Raw genomic sequence first — 17,175 nt, forward strand, 5'->3', positions numbered from 1 at the left:
CAAAATACCAGTTCTCGGTAGCATGTACTTGGAAACTATTTTCACGTCAGTTTTCTTTTTTGTCGATATCAAGCATAATTTTGTATTTCCGCTTATTTCTTTAAGAGCGTTATGTCGCTCTGCTGCCTATGCTTCTGGGATTGCTGAAACCTTATAGTACCATTATTTTTGTCGATTTTGGTTGCGTATTAGGTGTTTCTCGTTGATAGCAAAGTCTGTCGACCACGTGGTGTAAATTTCCTTCAGCCATAAATCTTGTTAAAACGTGGCCAGACAACTCAGTCGTTGTCGAGTGCAAACTGTTAGTCAGTTCATGATGTTACAGAGCGAAATCATGTGCGGTCTTGAAGGACCTAACATGACAGGCATAAGTTCAACGTTTGTGACCGTTTTCCGTATCGTCAGGCAATTTCTTGACAGCGTCTCGTGGAAAGACGTTTAAACAAGTGAACGGCCTGAGCACGTAACAGTAGATCATTGATATCGACCGAACACACCGCTCGCATTTGTAACTGTGAACGAAATACTGTGAAGTTTCGTCTGAGCTCATCTGGACATGCAGTGGTACGTACAGTATATAAGCTCGGCGATTTAAGTGCGATGTTCCGAGGTCATGGCGGCCGGAGCATTTCACTCCACCTCGGCAACACCAAGCTGATGCGTTGAGGCACAGTTCGCAAGAGACGCATTGAGACGTCGTTGTGACGCATTGTGACCTTATTTGGGCTGCCCAACAAGGACCCAGCGTTCATTGATGACACAGCAAAAGCCCTCATGAGCTCCGAGGGTCGCTCTTCAATCCCTGAGCACTATATGTTACACGGCGGTGATGTGAGCATAATGGCATCTCGTTTTCATGTGTGTATGTGACGAATACCAAGTTCGCTTTGGTGCTGTTGTGGCTATGGTACAAATGATCTCACAAGCAGGCGATCGCAAAAGGGTTGTTGGATGTTGTTCGTTGATGGGCTGATGGTCGTTGATTGTTGAATAAAGAATAAGTACTGGTGATCGCAGAGGCTGTTTTTTTTTGCTACATAAAATATATTCGGCAGATCCCACGCCTTGTGGGAATCGGTTTCGTGCGAAGCAATAAGCGAGTAAATGTCTATGCTACATTTTTTGGCTTTGAGCCAAGTGTTACCAGGTGGATCGACGTGTTTTTGTAAGCATAGTAGTTGTGTGCACATCGTGGCTTTACCAGGCACGTCGACTACACTGGCGTTTAAAGGGTAACTTATGGTGCGGCGTAACGTCAGCCCTCACGTTAGAGTACATACGTCAGTATTATCGAAACTAAGTGCCCTTTATGGTGAAATCATGTGAACATCATACGTAACTATCGTTAGCGTATTCCTCCGGGGTCGAGCAAATCTTGGTGAACCATAGGAATACAAATGTATTGTTTATTAGACTTCTATAAAGGCGGAGCCAACACTGGTACCACAATTGACGTTAACACGGCATGACGCTTGTATCATGGAATACATATGTAAAGTTTATTGCTTTGTTATAAAATTAGATAGCCAGCACAGCAACCACAACTGACGTTGCATCGACATAAGCCTGCATAGGGTCTTTTACAGCGAAAGCTGTTATGAGATCACAACAAGGGCCCTTTTTGGCGCCGTAGTTGTCCGCCGCCGCCGCCGGTGTCCGTAACCACTATCGCTCGAAATAAGAAAAGAAACCAAAATGAGAAAAAATTTCCAGGATGGGACGAGGTTCGAACCTGGGCCCTTTGCGTGGGAGCCCAGTATTCTACCTCAGAGCCATGCCAGTTTTTTTTCTTTATTTCCGGTTGTACATTACACAAACGGGGACAACAGAATTATGTTACAAGACACCACAAACACGTAGGCACACATCTGCCGTCAAGCACTGGATAACCAACATTGTGATTTAAAATTACTTCATAGTAAGCAGGGGTTCTACCCTAGCCAACCACGAAGGAACGCATTCTTTTGTTTTTTCTACCTCGAGAAACCGGGCCATACTTTCTTGAAAATACTGTCTTGCTGGTCTTCTATCCGGGTCACAGTAAAAACCAGCCATTCGTGAGCGCCATATCCTGTACAAGCCATTCATCATGATTAGGTCAAAAGGTAGTCAGTCCTCATTGTCGATTGCTAAATACCGAATTCCATGAGGGTCTAACGGAAATTCTTTTTTTATTGTCCTCTGCAACACGTCCCAAGAGTTCGCCCCCTCCCAACAGTGCAGAAAGACGTGGTCAATTGTTTCAGGTTGTTTACAGATTAAGCAGTCGGAGCCCCATGTAGAGGAGCAAGGTTCCATCAGAGCCATGACGGTGCTTGAAACTGCTTTGCCAAAAGACCCTACACAGGCTTCATGTGGGGAAGGAACCACATTAACATATGTAGTGTAGCGTGGTAGAATAGTAAAATAACCACAAAGCGTCACACAACGCGAATTCTGTAACCAGGCGTCACACAATGCGAAATGCGAAACGAGTGGGTTGCTGAATTCATTCATTCATTCATTCATTCATTCATTCATTCATTCATTCATTCATTCATTCATTCATTCATTCATTCATTCATTCATTCACAAAACTTTATTAAGAGTCCTGAAGCCCGGTCTTTTCAGACGCTTCCAACCCATTACAAAGCTAGGGCTCCGCCATAATTCTTCATCGTCATCAGCTACAGCATCAACAAAGCACACATAATGCCTTACAGGTGTTTAGCAGGCATCACGGTTCTCCGCAGAATGACGAAAAATTGCATAGTGCCTGCTTCCCTACTTCAAAAAAATTATGATGATTTATAACGTAGCGGGTTCCTCGCAAGTGCACTTCTATTGGTTGCCAAAAAAGCCCATAAGGCTCCCATGAACCATTTCGTCAGGGTCTCAATAAAGTTAATTCCCTCTCTCCATCCCTTATTCTCACGTTAGCCTATGTTATAAAGCGTGATGGGAGAGTGAAATGACGACCGGGCGTCACACAATGCGAATTACGTAACTAGTTGGTCCTTTAAAGCTTCCAACCCTTACAAAAGGCTCAGTCATAATTCTTCATCGTCATCAGCCGTCGCATTGACAAACTGCACATGATGCCTTACAGATGGTACCTCGCTTCTCCGCAGAATAACGAATAATGTCGTTGTGGGTGCTTCCTAACTTCTCAAAAATTATGATTTGTGGTGTAGTGGGTACGTTGCTAGTGTACTTGTATTAATTGCCATCTTCGACAAATCGCACCGGGGCGCACCAGGGCTCCCTGGTACGCAGTCTAGTCCAATCATCGTAGCGCCTGGGCGCCCCGGTGCAGACCGGTGCGAATTGACGAAGATGCCATTAATTAGTAGCCACAAGAGAGTTTATAACGGGCTCTAGAAATGCCGCTCTTCGAGCTTTCGCTGTGACTGTGCTGCGCTATCCGCGCTGGCGTTTTTTTTATGATTACCTTAACTTCAAATTTTTGCATAAAAACTGTTACAAACCGTTATGGAACAATCTTTTTTTCGTTTCGGAAAAGAAACGGAACGGAACTTTTTGCGGTGGTACGAAACTAAAACCGAAACAAAAAACATTTCGTTCCGACAGCCTGGCACGAACAACTTCCCAATGTAACTGCGACTTTCTGAATGTAAGACGCAGTTGCATTTCAAAGCTTTCGTCGTACAGCTTGCCTCGTTTCTTGGTGAATACGTCCGCACCTACGCTATATAAGCGCTCGACGGACACGCTTTGTGGTACTCCTGTATTCACTTTCAGAAAAAGCTGGTGAACGCGCGGGTTTTCCTTGAACCCACTCAGGGCGATGTAATGGTGCACCAAAGGTACCGAGACAGTCGTTCATCTGCAGTTGACGATGTTGTTGAGAATGCATTTCCAAAGAGGTCATCGTTGAGCTAAGGCAGGCCGCTATACCCCGAGTCTTGATCTCCGCAAGCCAAGAAAATCTCGACAGCTCGCTTTTGACGGTTACGAGGACCGCATTTCGCTTCGATTCATCGACGATCAACGACAACTTGAACCTCGATAGCACGGTAGCCGAAACTAACAGATATATATAAGAAATTTCTAAAATTCGCACCCAAGTGCAATGTTCTCCGTGCAACAGAGGACCCCGCGCGTGGTCGCTTTGTCAACGGCTTGCGGGCCGCAGCAGCCCGCCACTGCGACGAAATAACATCGGGGAGAGCTCTGGGAAAGTCCTACGAGACGAAAAGATTTTGTGTAAAGTTTGAGATCATTGGAATAAAAAAAAGTCACAGTTTCGGCGCAACGGCGAAGCAATGAATGCGATAGCAATAAAATGTAATGTAACGCGAAGAACGGAAAGCAGCTCGAAATTGCCAGCGCGTCGCTCGAGCCCAAAGGACGCACGAAAAGAACGCACACAGGACGAGCGCGAACTCATGCGTCAAAGCTCGGCACTTGAAGCGCACTGCTCAAACATAAAGCAGGACGCACGAAACGAACGAACAGGTACACACAAAACGAGCGCGAACTAATTGTCACAGTCGTTACTTATTTCTGTTTGAACAGCGCGCTCCTTTCGCAAACGCGGCCGCTGCAGCGAGCGAAGCGAAGCACCCCACCGGCCGCCCCTTTCCTCGAGATAAGCGCCCGAAAGCGACCACGCCCTGTAGAGCGAAGAGCAACGGCGTTCGCTGGAGCGGGGCGACGATCTTAAAAGCACGCCACACACGCGCACATCGCGCCATCTATGTGGCCACTAAGAAAGCATGCTGAATTACATGGTGTATATAAATAGCTCGCCGTTAGCAGGCTGAAAGACGGTGCTGTCGTGGCCTAACGCCTAACGCGGCGGGCTGCAAAGCGAGAGGTCGACCGTTCGATGCCGCGCGTCGGAAAGAATTTCTGAATTATTTTTCTTTGTGGCTTTTCTATATATATACATACTTATACATATACGGTAAATGACGGCGACGGGGACGGACATTTTCCAGCCGAGACTGTCCATATAATTGCTATCGCAATAAAAATTTGCAGTGGCTTAGCTCGGCTATGCCAGGATATACGTAGCGTTAGCAAAGGTTCAGCGGATTATTCTGAGCTTTCCAGATTTCCGCAGCACGTTTAGCTTTCCGCAGCACGTTTAGCGTTCCTCTGTTCATTCTTCTTACGCTGAAGCGCTAATTGCCAGGCAACTACTTCGGGATCCGATGACATAAGCTTCTCGGCTCTTCTGCGCCGTTGAGCAGCATTTGCGCTCTCCTTCTCCATGGCGTTACCCACCTGCAAACGCCAGTCAGAGGCGCTATCAAGCGGCACCGGCGCACTGTCAGACGGCGACTGCACAGCGAAGGCGAATACACCATCTTCCGCTAAAGGGGACCATGAGTAGATGCGAAGCCGGAGCACTTGCACGATCGCGTTCCGTTGGCGTTCGTTGGGCATGCTACCGAGCTCGCGTCGTGGAACGCGAAGAGCGACGCTACGCGCGTCGTATCTTCCATCTAGCCTGGCCGTTAATTCTCACAGGGCGAGCGGGGAACGCGGTCGACAGGCGGGCGAGAGGGGGCAGCGTAGGAGAGGAGGGAGAAGGGGAGGAGACGCGCATGCGCTCGAGCTCATCGCGGCGTTGCGCAGGAGAGAATTTCGGCATGTCTAGCCCGCGTTTCTGAGGAAGAGTGGAAAAGGGGAGGGGAGAGACGAAGTGGAGAGGGTAATGGGAGAGGGGAAGGGAGAGGAAAAGTGGAGAGCGGAAGGGGAGAGGGTGAGTGGAGAGGGGATATGGGAGAGGGTAAATGACAGGGGGAATGGTGAGGGGGAGTGGAGAGGAGGTGTGTGGAGAGGGTATGCGCATGCGCAGCAAGGGTGGTCTCGCCGCACACCACCACCGGATTGAGCTCCGCCTGAAGATACTTCGCATCTAATAGCTGCGCGCCCCATGGCTACGACGTCACCCCTCTCGAATGCGCAGAGCAGCAGCGGCGAGTCGCGCGCGCATATTTGCAGCACGGCTCATGATGACCCCCGCGAAACCTGCTCTGGCTAGGCAAGTGTAGCTAACGCTACAAAAAGTAACGAGTAACGTCACACATCGCGTTACCGAAAAATGGTAACGTAAATACGTTACCCGTTACAGTTCGAGTAACGAGTACCGAGTAACGAGTACGTTACTAAGTTACTGAAAAACGTAACGCGTTACCGGTAACGCCGTTACTTGTAACGCGTTGCCACCAGCACTGGTTAAGAATGAACGCCCCATAAAGCCGATGTCATCAGATGCATTAAGAACTGCAGAAGTACGCAAAACACGTTACCAAGATCGAGGGATAGTAGCTTGGTGACATATCTCGTGCAGTACAACCACCCTACTAATTCCCATCGGGGCAGTTCTCCCGCTAAATATAGTATTTGCATTGTCAGCATGTTTGAACGAATGGCGATGTTTTAATATTGTTTAAGCTTAAATGTGTTAATGCTAAAATGACAACATAGCGCATTTTTATGCCGACAAAAGTAGTATTCAAGAAGACTAAGCAGTTCTGCCACGCGTCTGGAGCGGTCGTGAATATGGAGAAAATTAAGATTTGGTTAATGGGGAACAAAATCCTCTAGATCTGCTGGTATTAGTTGGAACAACGCACCGCTCGGGCACCTTGTGCCTTTGCACCTAATACGGAACACTAGGCCGCACTGCTCGTCAGCACTCACGCTTGTCAAGCGCGCCTCGCAAGCATGGATGGGGTGAGGAGAACTTTCTGTGTTCTCCTCTGCGCAGGTATGCAATGTCTTCCTTGTCGCAAAGATTATTTACGTGTGTCAGGCACTAAACTGCTCGTGAGATAAAGATCAGGCTGTGCATATTTGCCACTGTCTTGTGTGGGTATCAATGGGAACCAACGCGCAGGGATAATTTGTTTCTCCCTTCAGTATCTGCTGGGATAATGCATGTGTTTGCTATTTCTCCGCCGACAGTTTCTTGTGGTTGAGGTAGTAGTATTTATTTACTGCCGTCACTCAGTTTTCGCGGCTATTTCTGGTGGTTAAAAAAAATTAAGGGGTGCGATTGCACCATGATCCATCAAAATTCGAATTTAATCAACGTAGAAAACACAGTATCCATATCATATAGACACACACACACACACACACACACACACACACACACACACACACACACACACACACACACACACACACACACACACACACACACACACACACACACACACACACACACACACACACACACACACGCGCGCGCGCGCGCGCGCGCACACACACACACACACACGCACACGCACACACACACACACAACCAATGCAGAATAAAATGCCACATCAACCGACTGCTCGCGCTGCACAACCGTACGCTTAGCCGCCCGGCATATATTGGCCTCGAGGGCCACCACAGGACAGACCGGCGCTGCTATCGCTATGACGTGGTAAGCGCCATGCCGCCCATGTCCTTTGCCGCCGAAAGCTTTGCCAACGCTGCTCGCTGCATCTCATGCCCGAGGTTGAAGCTTTGTTTTTAGGGGCGAAGCTCCTAAAGCCGTGGGTCTGTCCTTCATCCTGGGATGGGATTTGCTCGCCCGTAACGACGCCGTAATTCGGTGCGCACCAGCCGAAATACAGCTCTCACCATTCCCAGATTTGACGCCGGCGGACAGTCCACCGGCTGCGACCAAGGTACTCGTCAAAGACGACACCACACTTCCTGCAAACTCGTCAACGGCTGTGTCAGTCTATTGCACCGGTATCTCTGACACCGTTGCACTCCTTTCTCCATGTGACCGCGTTTTCAATAGGAAAGGCTTGCTGGTTCCATTTGCGACCGTACAAGTCACTCAGGGCAAACCGATATTTTTGTTACGAACCCATCCCCGTACATTGTTACATTGGTGCGAGGGGAATGTCTCGGAAGAGCGGAAGCCCACGCACAAGTTATGGACGCACCGGCTGACACGCACTTCGCCAGCTCCCGTCCGCCATGTGCTGTTTCCAGATCTGATTCGTCACTCGCTGATGTATTTCGTTCCTCGATTGCTGACAACCTTACATCGGTTGCGCGCTCCCAGCTTCTATGCCTGTTGGAAGAATCTCATTCTTCGTTCGATGTCGCGCAAACTTCTCTCGGCCGCACGTCTGCTGTCACGCATCACATCGGCACTTGCGCCCAACCACCACTGCGGCAACGTCCATATCGCGTATCGCCAGCAGAGCGTCGTGTAATTAACGAGCAAGTCGAAGACATGCTTCGCCGCGACGTTATTCGACCCTCCAACAGCCCGTGGGCGTCTCCTGTCGTTCTCGCTGCGAAGAAGGACGGCTCTGTGCGGTTCTGTGTGGACTACCGACAACTCAATAAGATCACCCGTAAGGACGTTTATCCTCTACTTCGAATAGACGACGCCAGTGACAGCCTGCAAGGAGCAGAGTTCTTTTCATAGCTAGATTTGCGCTCAGGATACTGGCAAGTCCCCATGGCTGATGACGCTCGACCGACGGCTTGTACGAATTTAACGTCATGCCGTTTGGGCTGTGCAATGCGCCCGCGACCTTTGAGCGATGATGAATACCATTCTGCGCAACTTGAAATGGCACACGTGCCAGTGTTACCTCGACGACGTCGTCGTTTTCGCGCCGGTCTTCTCCACGCATCTTCAACGCCTGCGGCATGTTTTGACGCGTTTGAGCGAGGCCGGGCTACAACTGATTCTAAAGAACTGCCGAATCGCAGCACGGCGGCTGACGATACTAGGATACGTCGTGTCCAAGGACGGAATTCTCCCTGATCCAGCCAAGCTTCGGGCCGTGACAGAGTTCCTCAAACCTACCTCTGTCAAAGAACTGCGCAGTTTCGTAGGATTATGCTCATAGGCGTGCGCAGGGGGGGGGGGCAAGGGGGCGAGAAGGGGGGCCGAGAAGAGGGGCGCAAAGGCAGCCGCATACATTGACATAATAGGGAGGGGGCGCTGCGACGAACCTTCGCCCCCCCCCCCTGAAGGGGAACCCTGCGCACGCTTATGATTATGCTTCTACTTTCGGCGCTTTATCCGAAACTTCGGGACTATCATATCGCCACTGACGAAGCTCCTTGGCAGCAACGGACCCCTCAATTCGTGGTCGTCAGAGTGCAACGACGCTTTCGCAAAGCTCCGTCGTTTGTTGACGTCTCCTCCCATACTACGCCACTACGACCCAACGGCCCCTACAGAGGTACACACGGACGCCAGCGGTGTTGGCCTCGGCGCTGTCCTTGCGCAGCGCAAACCTGGGTTCCCAGAATATGTCGTGGCATATGCAAGCCGTACGCTTACTGAAGCCGAGACCAACTACACCGTCACGGAGAAAGAATGCCTGGCAATCATCTGGGCCCTTACGAAGTTTCGACCTTATTTGTATGGTCGCCCATTTGATGTTGTCACCAGCTATTATGCACTGTGCTGGTCGTCGTCGTTGAAGGATCCCTCAGGCCGTCTCGCCCGTTGGGCACTTCGCCTGCAAGACTACGACATCCGCGTGCTGTACCGCAACGGACGCCAGCATGCTGACGCTGACGCCCTGTCGCGCTGTCCCTTGCCTGACGAAAATGCCCACTGCTCAGTGTCTCACTTTGCCGTTTCTTCCATCGACATTCACACCATTGCTACCGAACAGCGCAAGGATCAATGGATTGCCTCACTGATAGACTTACTGGCTGATCCACCGGCCACACCATCCACTCGCGCGTTCCGTCGTCAAGCCCTCCATTTCGCCGTTCGCGACGACCTGCTCCACCGACGCAATTTCAACGGCGACGGCCGCCAGTGGCTATTAGTCACTAGTAGCCACTGACATATGCGAGTCGTTCCACTCTGATCCGCAGTGTGCACACTCTGGGGTATCGAAAACCTACCACCGCATTCGCCAACGGTACTTTTTGCGAGGGATGTACCGCTACGTGCAGAAGTTCGTTCGCTCCTGCATTGACTGTCAGCGCCGCAAAACTTCAACGCACCTGTCGGCGGCAGGTCTGCATCCTCTACCTTGCCCTGACCGACCGTTTGGGCACGTTGGCATCGATCTGTATGGGCCACTTCCTCTGACGTCCGCTGATAACCGCTGGGCTATCGTCGCTGTAGGCCACCTCACGCGATACGCTGAAACTGCCGCCCTCCCAGCGGCTACAGCGCGCGATGTGGCCTCCTTCCTGCTCCACCGATTCATGCTGCGTCACGGTCCGTCCCAGGAGCTGCTCAGTGATCGAGGCCGTGTCTTCTTGTCGGAAGTCGTCGAAGCCATTCTCAAAGAGCGCAACGTTGTTCACCGCAAAACTACTGCTTACCACCCGCAGAGGAATGGCCTCACCGAACGCTTTAACCGCACGCTTGGCGACATGCTCTCGATGTACGTCGCCGCCGACCACACAAATTGGGATGCCATTCTGCCCTTCGTCACGTACGCCTACAATACCGCCTCTCAGAGCACTACTGGTTTCTCACCATTTTTCTTATTGTACGGCAGGCACACGTCTCACACAATCGACACCATCCTTCCCTACAAGCCGGATCGATCTGAATGTGCGCCTATTTCCGACGCAGCCATGCTTGCTGAAGAATGTCGCGAGCTTGCGAAGACCTTTACAACGTACGAACAAGTGCGGCAGAAGAGCATTCGCGGTGGCACCACCACTTCCGAGTCCACGTTCCTCCCTGGAGCGCTCGTGTGGCTGCCGGTTCCGACCACTGCAACTGGCCTCTCTTCCAAACTACTGCCCAAATACGAAGGCCCCTACCGTGTTGCCGAACGCACATCCCCGGTCAATTACCTGATGGAACCCATCGAACCATCTTCGGACATGCGCCATCGAGGGCGCGACATTGTCAACGTGGAGCGCCTGAAGCCCTACCATGACCCGCTCATAGTGACAAGCTGCTAGGTCGCCAGGCAGCTCCCTTTTCGTACCCGGGGTAATTGTAGCGAAGCGTTCGTAGTCAGTAATGGGTCGTCCTCTCGAGCGCCTTCTAGTGCGTTGTCCTCTTCTCTGAGAGCACGCCCCTCGTGCTGAGAGTCAGCCCCGCCTTGTCTGTCGCTGTCGTGCATCGTCGCCGAGAGCCCGCTAATAAACGTCCTTGCAATTGTTTTTCCGAAACAGCTGCAAGTAACATCGTGGCTTTGTGGTAGGACATCTCCTTGCCACGCAAACGGCCCGGGGTCGATCCTCAATGGGACCGAAGATTTTTATAGTTTATTTTATTTGCATCTTTCTCGTTTTTTCGCTCACGGACGATTTTTCGTCCACTCTGCAGTGTTTGCTTACATACAGGAAACCAAAAGATTACCATGCTAGTTTATATTGGCTTATTTTCAGTACTAATTCCAACCGTTGTTACATCCGTCAAACATCACACCTGATAGACTGACTGTGTGCTCTGCAGAATTTTCAAGTATTAGCTCTGTTTTTTTTTATCTATTTCAGTAAAAAATTACAACGTTTATCTTTAGCCTCAAGTATTTACCTCAAAATCCTGCCGCCCGGTTCTTGGCCCATCCCCCTTTGTGGGTAAGCGCCACTAGTGAGAGGTCATCATCATCATCATCATCATCGCTCACAAGCGTCGGTAGCGACGCCGACACCGTCGCCGATGCCGACACCGGAATTTCTTGACCCGAGCTCTTTAACGCTATCGCGTTAAAATAGCACAAAACGGCACGGGGGCGCGAATAAGAAAAAAGTCACAGTTTCGCCGCAAGGGCGAAGCAATGAATGCGATAGCAAGAAATTAATGCTATACGAAGTGAGGCTCGCCAATGGGTACTCTCAGTTTGAACAGCGCTCCTGTTTCAAAGGCGGCCGAAGCAGCGAAGGAAACTAGCGTGCTTCAAGTGTCGAGCTGTGACACTTGATAGTTCGCGCTCATCTTCTGTTTGTTCGTTTAGCGGCGTCCCTGAGCTCGAGTGACATTCGTACGCGCCGTAACATGAGCGCGGACATCACGGTGAAAGCTTGAAACATTCCTCTTCCCCTCACCACGAGAAAACCGCGCGAGCAGACAGCGGAAGGGCAAGCTTCTCCCATGCGCAAATATAAGAAGAAGCGAGCGAGCTCGCCGACGACTTTTAAATGCGCCCGTCGGGCTCCTAGCGCCATCTCGCTGGTAATGAAGAAACGCTTATTATCGCCTGTCGTCTCTGAGTCCGTCCAGCGGTAAAGGGTGTGTATATAACGCTCGCCGTTAGCTACGTGGCCTATCTGCGTTTCGTGGCGTAGTGGATAGCGCCACTCGCTGCGGAGCAAGAGGTCCCTGGTTCGATTCCGCGCTTCGGAAGCATTTTTCTGAATTATTTTTCTTTGGGGCTTTTATATATATATACATACTTATACATATACGGTGCATGACGGCGGCGACGGCGACGGCCAAATCCAGCCGAGGCTGTCCATATAATTGCTATCGCAATAAAAACAGGTACACACAAGACGAGCGCGAACTAATTGTCACAGTTGTTACTTATCCCTGTTTGAACAGCGCGCTCCTTTCGCAAACGCGGCCGCTGCAGCGAGCGAAGCGAAGCACCCCACCGGCCGCCCCTTCTTTCCTCGAGATAAGCGCACGAAAGCGACGACGCCCTGTAGAGCGAACAGCAACGGCGTTCGCAGGGGCGGGGCGACGATCTTTAAAGAGCGCAGCACGCGCGCACGTCGCGCCATCTATATGGCCACTAAGAAAGCATGCTGAATTACATGGTGTATATAAATTGCTCGCCGTTAGCAGGCTGAGAGACGGTGCTGTCGTGGCCTAACGTCTAAAGTGCCGGGCTGCAGAGCGAGAGGTCGCCCGTTCGATTCCGCGCGTCGGAAAGAATTTCTGAATTATTTTTCTTTGTGGCCTTTCTATATATATATATATATATACATACTTATACATATACGGTGAATGACGGCGACGGGGACGGACATTTTCCAGCCGAGACTGTCCATATAATTGCTATCGCAATAAAAGTACTACTTAGTATAGGGAACCCAAGCTCAAGTTTGCGGCGCGGCGACAGCGCCGCGCCAGCCGCGCTGCGGCTCTGTCGGAAAGCTCTGAACCGTAGGCGCGGCCGACTCGGCCCCTTTCACGGTAGCGGTAGCGCACGCGCGCACGCGTTCTTCTCTCGGTGCGGGTAACTGGGGGGCCGTCAGCTGGGTACGTTGAACCGAGAGGCTTGCTGTGCGAAGCTGCGCATTTACGCGCTGGCAGAAGCGACCCCGCGGAAGCGCAATCGTGGTCCGAAGTATTGCGGTTTAGTGGCCAGCCACAACAGTGCAGACAACACCAAGGCACGCGATTTACGTGTGAAACTGTATTGTTTCGTGTCGCACGAGAAATACAGGCGGCAAGCGTGGATAGCTGACAGCGCTGTCTCGCCTTCTATTTTGGTTGTCTGAGTTCATCGCTTTCGTTCGTTTCGACTGCCTGAATCGGTAAGTAACGCGGCGCATGCACGCAGCGACTACAGTAATGATTACACGCTGTCTTCTCGCATTGTGAAAGTCCAGTTACGGTTGTAGGTGAAGCAACTTTGTGTTTTGATTCCCCGTGCTTGTGAGACCTACCCGTCGTTGTTGAACGTTCACATTCGCGTTATACCGTTAGCGTTGCGCGGTTGGTTGAATTCAACTGAACTCGGCACATTGTCAGAAGTTCGGCGCCTGCAATTCACGCGTCGGGAAGGCTGCTTTATCACGCCGGAACGGACGTCCGTGCATTTTCAGCATGCTTTGACATCGTTCTGCAGGGTTGCTTTGTTTTTGTCACTTTATTAGTGTGATATATATTTATGACGCTAAATACAACTGGCACTTAATACATGCTTTGCAATTGCAACCTTGAAGTAACCTTCTGTCACCTTCTGACTTCGTGCGATTTTGTAGCCGCGTTCGCGCAGCAGGTTTTATACGCCTGTCAAGTCGATATCATAAAGAGAGACTGCAAGCATGACACGAGAGCCGAAAAAACGAGGCGAGCAGTTCATCTTGCTTCACAGTGGTTAAAGCTCAGCTAGCTGCCTCGCGTCTTAATCGGCGGGTGATTCTCCAGCGGCACGGAGGACTTGACTCTAACCTTCTCAGGAAACAGGGCCATGGCCGTCTAATTTTTTTTTCGCACGCCGCAAATGTTTGTTCACGAAAGTATACGGATGCTACTGTAAGCATGCCATATCAAAACAACAATCATATGATTCGTAGTCCACACGGCAGAACATCGATAGCGTGCACGGCTTCATTTCGGAGTGCATGCGAACCATTATTCATCTTTAACATGACAGAATGAGACTTACCTCGAGGTATACGTCCTACACGGTGTAATCGCGACTTGGGAAATGCATTTCGCTTTGAGTCGGGCGTCGTTGTCGTCGATCGTCTGCTCTTCACCGTTAAGGTGATTGACGAGCCTTTCTCCTTTTATCAAGTTCGCTTTTCGGAAGTGCCAGTCAAGCTTGAAGATCCTTTTGAAGCCGCACTGCACGCCGTACATTGTGAGACGCCGCAAGTGCACCGCGAGAGCTCTGCACGTGCACGGAAGCGAGCGGCAACGCGGTGGAGAGAAGGGAAAACGCGCGCTGCTGACACCCCAGTTTCTCTTTTTCTGCCAGAGATGGCGCTGCCTGTCAAGAGCAGCAGCGCCGCTAAGCGTTGCTTGGGAAGCCTATTGTTTCTCAGATCCCCTTGCTAACATCTTTAAGATTTTTTCTGATAGAGAGAGAGAAAAAGTTAAGTGAAAGGCAGGGAGGTTAATCAGAAGAAAGTTGTCGGCTTGCTACTCTGCACTGGGGAAGAGTAAGGGGGGTAGAAAGGTTAGGAAGGAACAAAAGGAGTATAAAAAAATAAAGAAAGAAAACAGGGTTGATCCCTCCGTCATAGGAATCGGAATAACACGAAAGTAAAGCGTACCCTTACAGAAGTAACTGAATGTTTACTGTACATTGATATAAAAGTATTTGCACATTGTATATTGATGTCTGGCAGCTATGGCACCGTTTAACGTGTATGTGCCTACCTTGATGTGGTAGATCTCCATCCCGACGACTAAAGTCCATGTTAAATGATTGAGCAAACCTGTGTGGTAGCTGTAGTAGTTAAAGGGACACTAAAGGCAAATAACAATTTTTGCCCCAGAGTGAAAGCCCAATGTATGACAACTTCTAAAACGGCAATATTATCGACAGCAGTGCCCTACTTACTGAGAAATTAAGCTAAATGTATCACATGATGAGCGCCACGAGTCGGACATTTTCGAAGTGATCCCGATGACGTAGGGAAGTCGGCCTACAATAAATCACTAGTAATCAAACTAGCAGCAGTAAAAAAAGAACATTCCGAGCATCAAAAGACGTAATAAAATGCTGTTTGTTCGTTTCCGCTTGATTCATGGAAAACAAAACCACCGTGGCGTTGCCATGGGGAACGGCGCGCGTGGTTCAAAGGTTCCGTTTTCGCCGAACTGTGCCTCGCCCGTCTCAGTGGTAGTTTCGGGATCGCGTACTGCCGTGCGTGTTTTGCGAGCTCGTGAAAGTCGCTCTGACAGAAAGTTCGACAAAATGCCGCATGCGTGTGATATTGCCGGATGCCCGAATGGTGCACAACGCCAGTGCTGCACCAAGGAAACCGGTGTGTCTTTTCACTGGATGCCGCGGAATGAACCCTTACGCTCGAAGTGGCTTAGTGTCATGCCATTGCGCCAGTGTGCTAAACAGTCAAAACCTCTGCGTGTGTGCTCGCTGCATTTTCGTACTGAGGATTACGAGACCAACCGCAACTTGGTGACGGCTTTGAATGTGCCCATCCGAGCAAGTCTTTGCCGCAGCGCCGTTGTTGCTACTGTGGGTCCCGCTACTTCCGCTCGGATTCTACTAGTGTCGGCGGCCGCGCAGTAAAAGCGGGCAACGTTGGGCACGGCAGCAGTGACGTATGAGAGTCGTATTTTCAGGCGGGAGATTTGAAGCGCGCTAACGCGATGCGGACCACTAAAAACGTGATTTTATTTCAAAATAAGCACTTCCTTAGCACAAAAACAGCGCTACGAGGTTTCTGGACCGCTATTTCAACAATCAACGTCTACTTAATATTTGCCTTTAGTGTCCCTTTAACGGTGAAAGTGTAGTCAGAGAACGAGGTGCGATAGCCAGAAGAGCATCGCATATTGGACGCAGAACTTGGTCGCCATCCTGCGGCATGCTAAATCGTGATTGAAAACCACGGCCGGACTAGAGGGACACTTAAAGCCCGTCGTGCCGCCCCGGTAACCTGGCTGCGATTTTTCTCGGGGCGAGCGCGTGAGCGGGGAATGCGGTGTTACAGCCAGATGGGACAAGCGCGCGTCGTAGAGCTATTTTTGGTTTGGATTAGCGTGATGCTATGAGTGAGGCCGACGCTTTTACGACGCTTGGGCTAATTCGACACATCGCGGTGTGTTAAAGCATTGCCAAAATTGAACTTCTATTGAAAACGCGCCGAATGGGACGGACGTGTAACGCGTTGCAGCTGCTAATCGCGGAGGCCACAGTAATGACGAATTACTTTACCTCTCCCAGAAGGCAACACCACGCCGCCGACCGGGAGAGTGGTAGATATAAAAGGCGCGTTTGTAAAGCTTCTAGCATCTGTGACCGTGGCGCAGTGGATAGCGTGCTCGGCATCTGTTGTTGCGGACCGAGAGCGGTCGTGGGCTCGATGCCCATTGGCGGAACTTTTTTTGTTTGCCGTTTGAGCGTGTGAATTTTTGCGACGTCATTTCGTGACGGAAATACGTCACTGAAGTCTTGGTGGACCCCAGCATAAAACACTTTCGTGTTAAAAAAACGCGCGCGCACACTCAAGCGCGGGAGCATCATAGTCGTTTAGCGAGGTCGGTTGAGCGCAGAAATTTCAGCAGCGCCTTCGTCGCTTTCTGGTTGGAAGCTCGAACGTTTCGGCACTCCAAAATTGATTGTTCAGAAAGCGGCTGGTCATCGAGGCGAGCTAGCGTCGCTGAGAGCTGTTGTCTTTGGGAGCTATAGTGAGGACAATGGCACAAAACGTGCACAATGGTTTCCTCGCTGCCACAGTGAGCACAGGCAGCACTGTCTGCCATTCCGATTCGGTAAGCAAAGCTGTTCGTGAAAGACACTCCAAGCCACAGGCGGCAGAGGAATGTTGTTTCGGATCGGGATAGTCCTGGATGGAATTTGAAGTGACGGATCCAGACGGTGAAGGCGGGT

Source organism: Rhipicephalus sanguineus, unplaced genomic scaffold (assembly GCF_013339695.2).
Source record: "Rhipicephalus sanguineus isolate Rsan-2018 unplaced genomic scaffold, BIME_Rsan_1.4 Seq946, whole genome shotgun sequence".
In the NCBI taxonomy this organism is placed as follows: domain Eukaryota; kingdom Metazoa; phylum Arthropoda; class Arachnida; order Ixodida; family Ixodidae; genus Rhipicephalus; species Rhipicephalus sanguineus.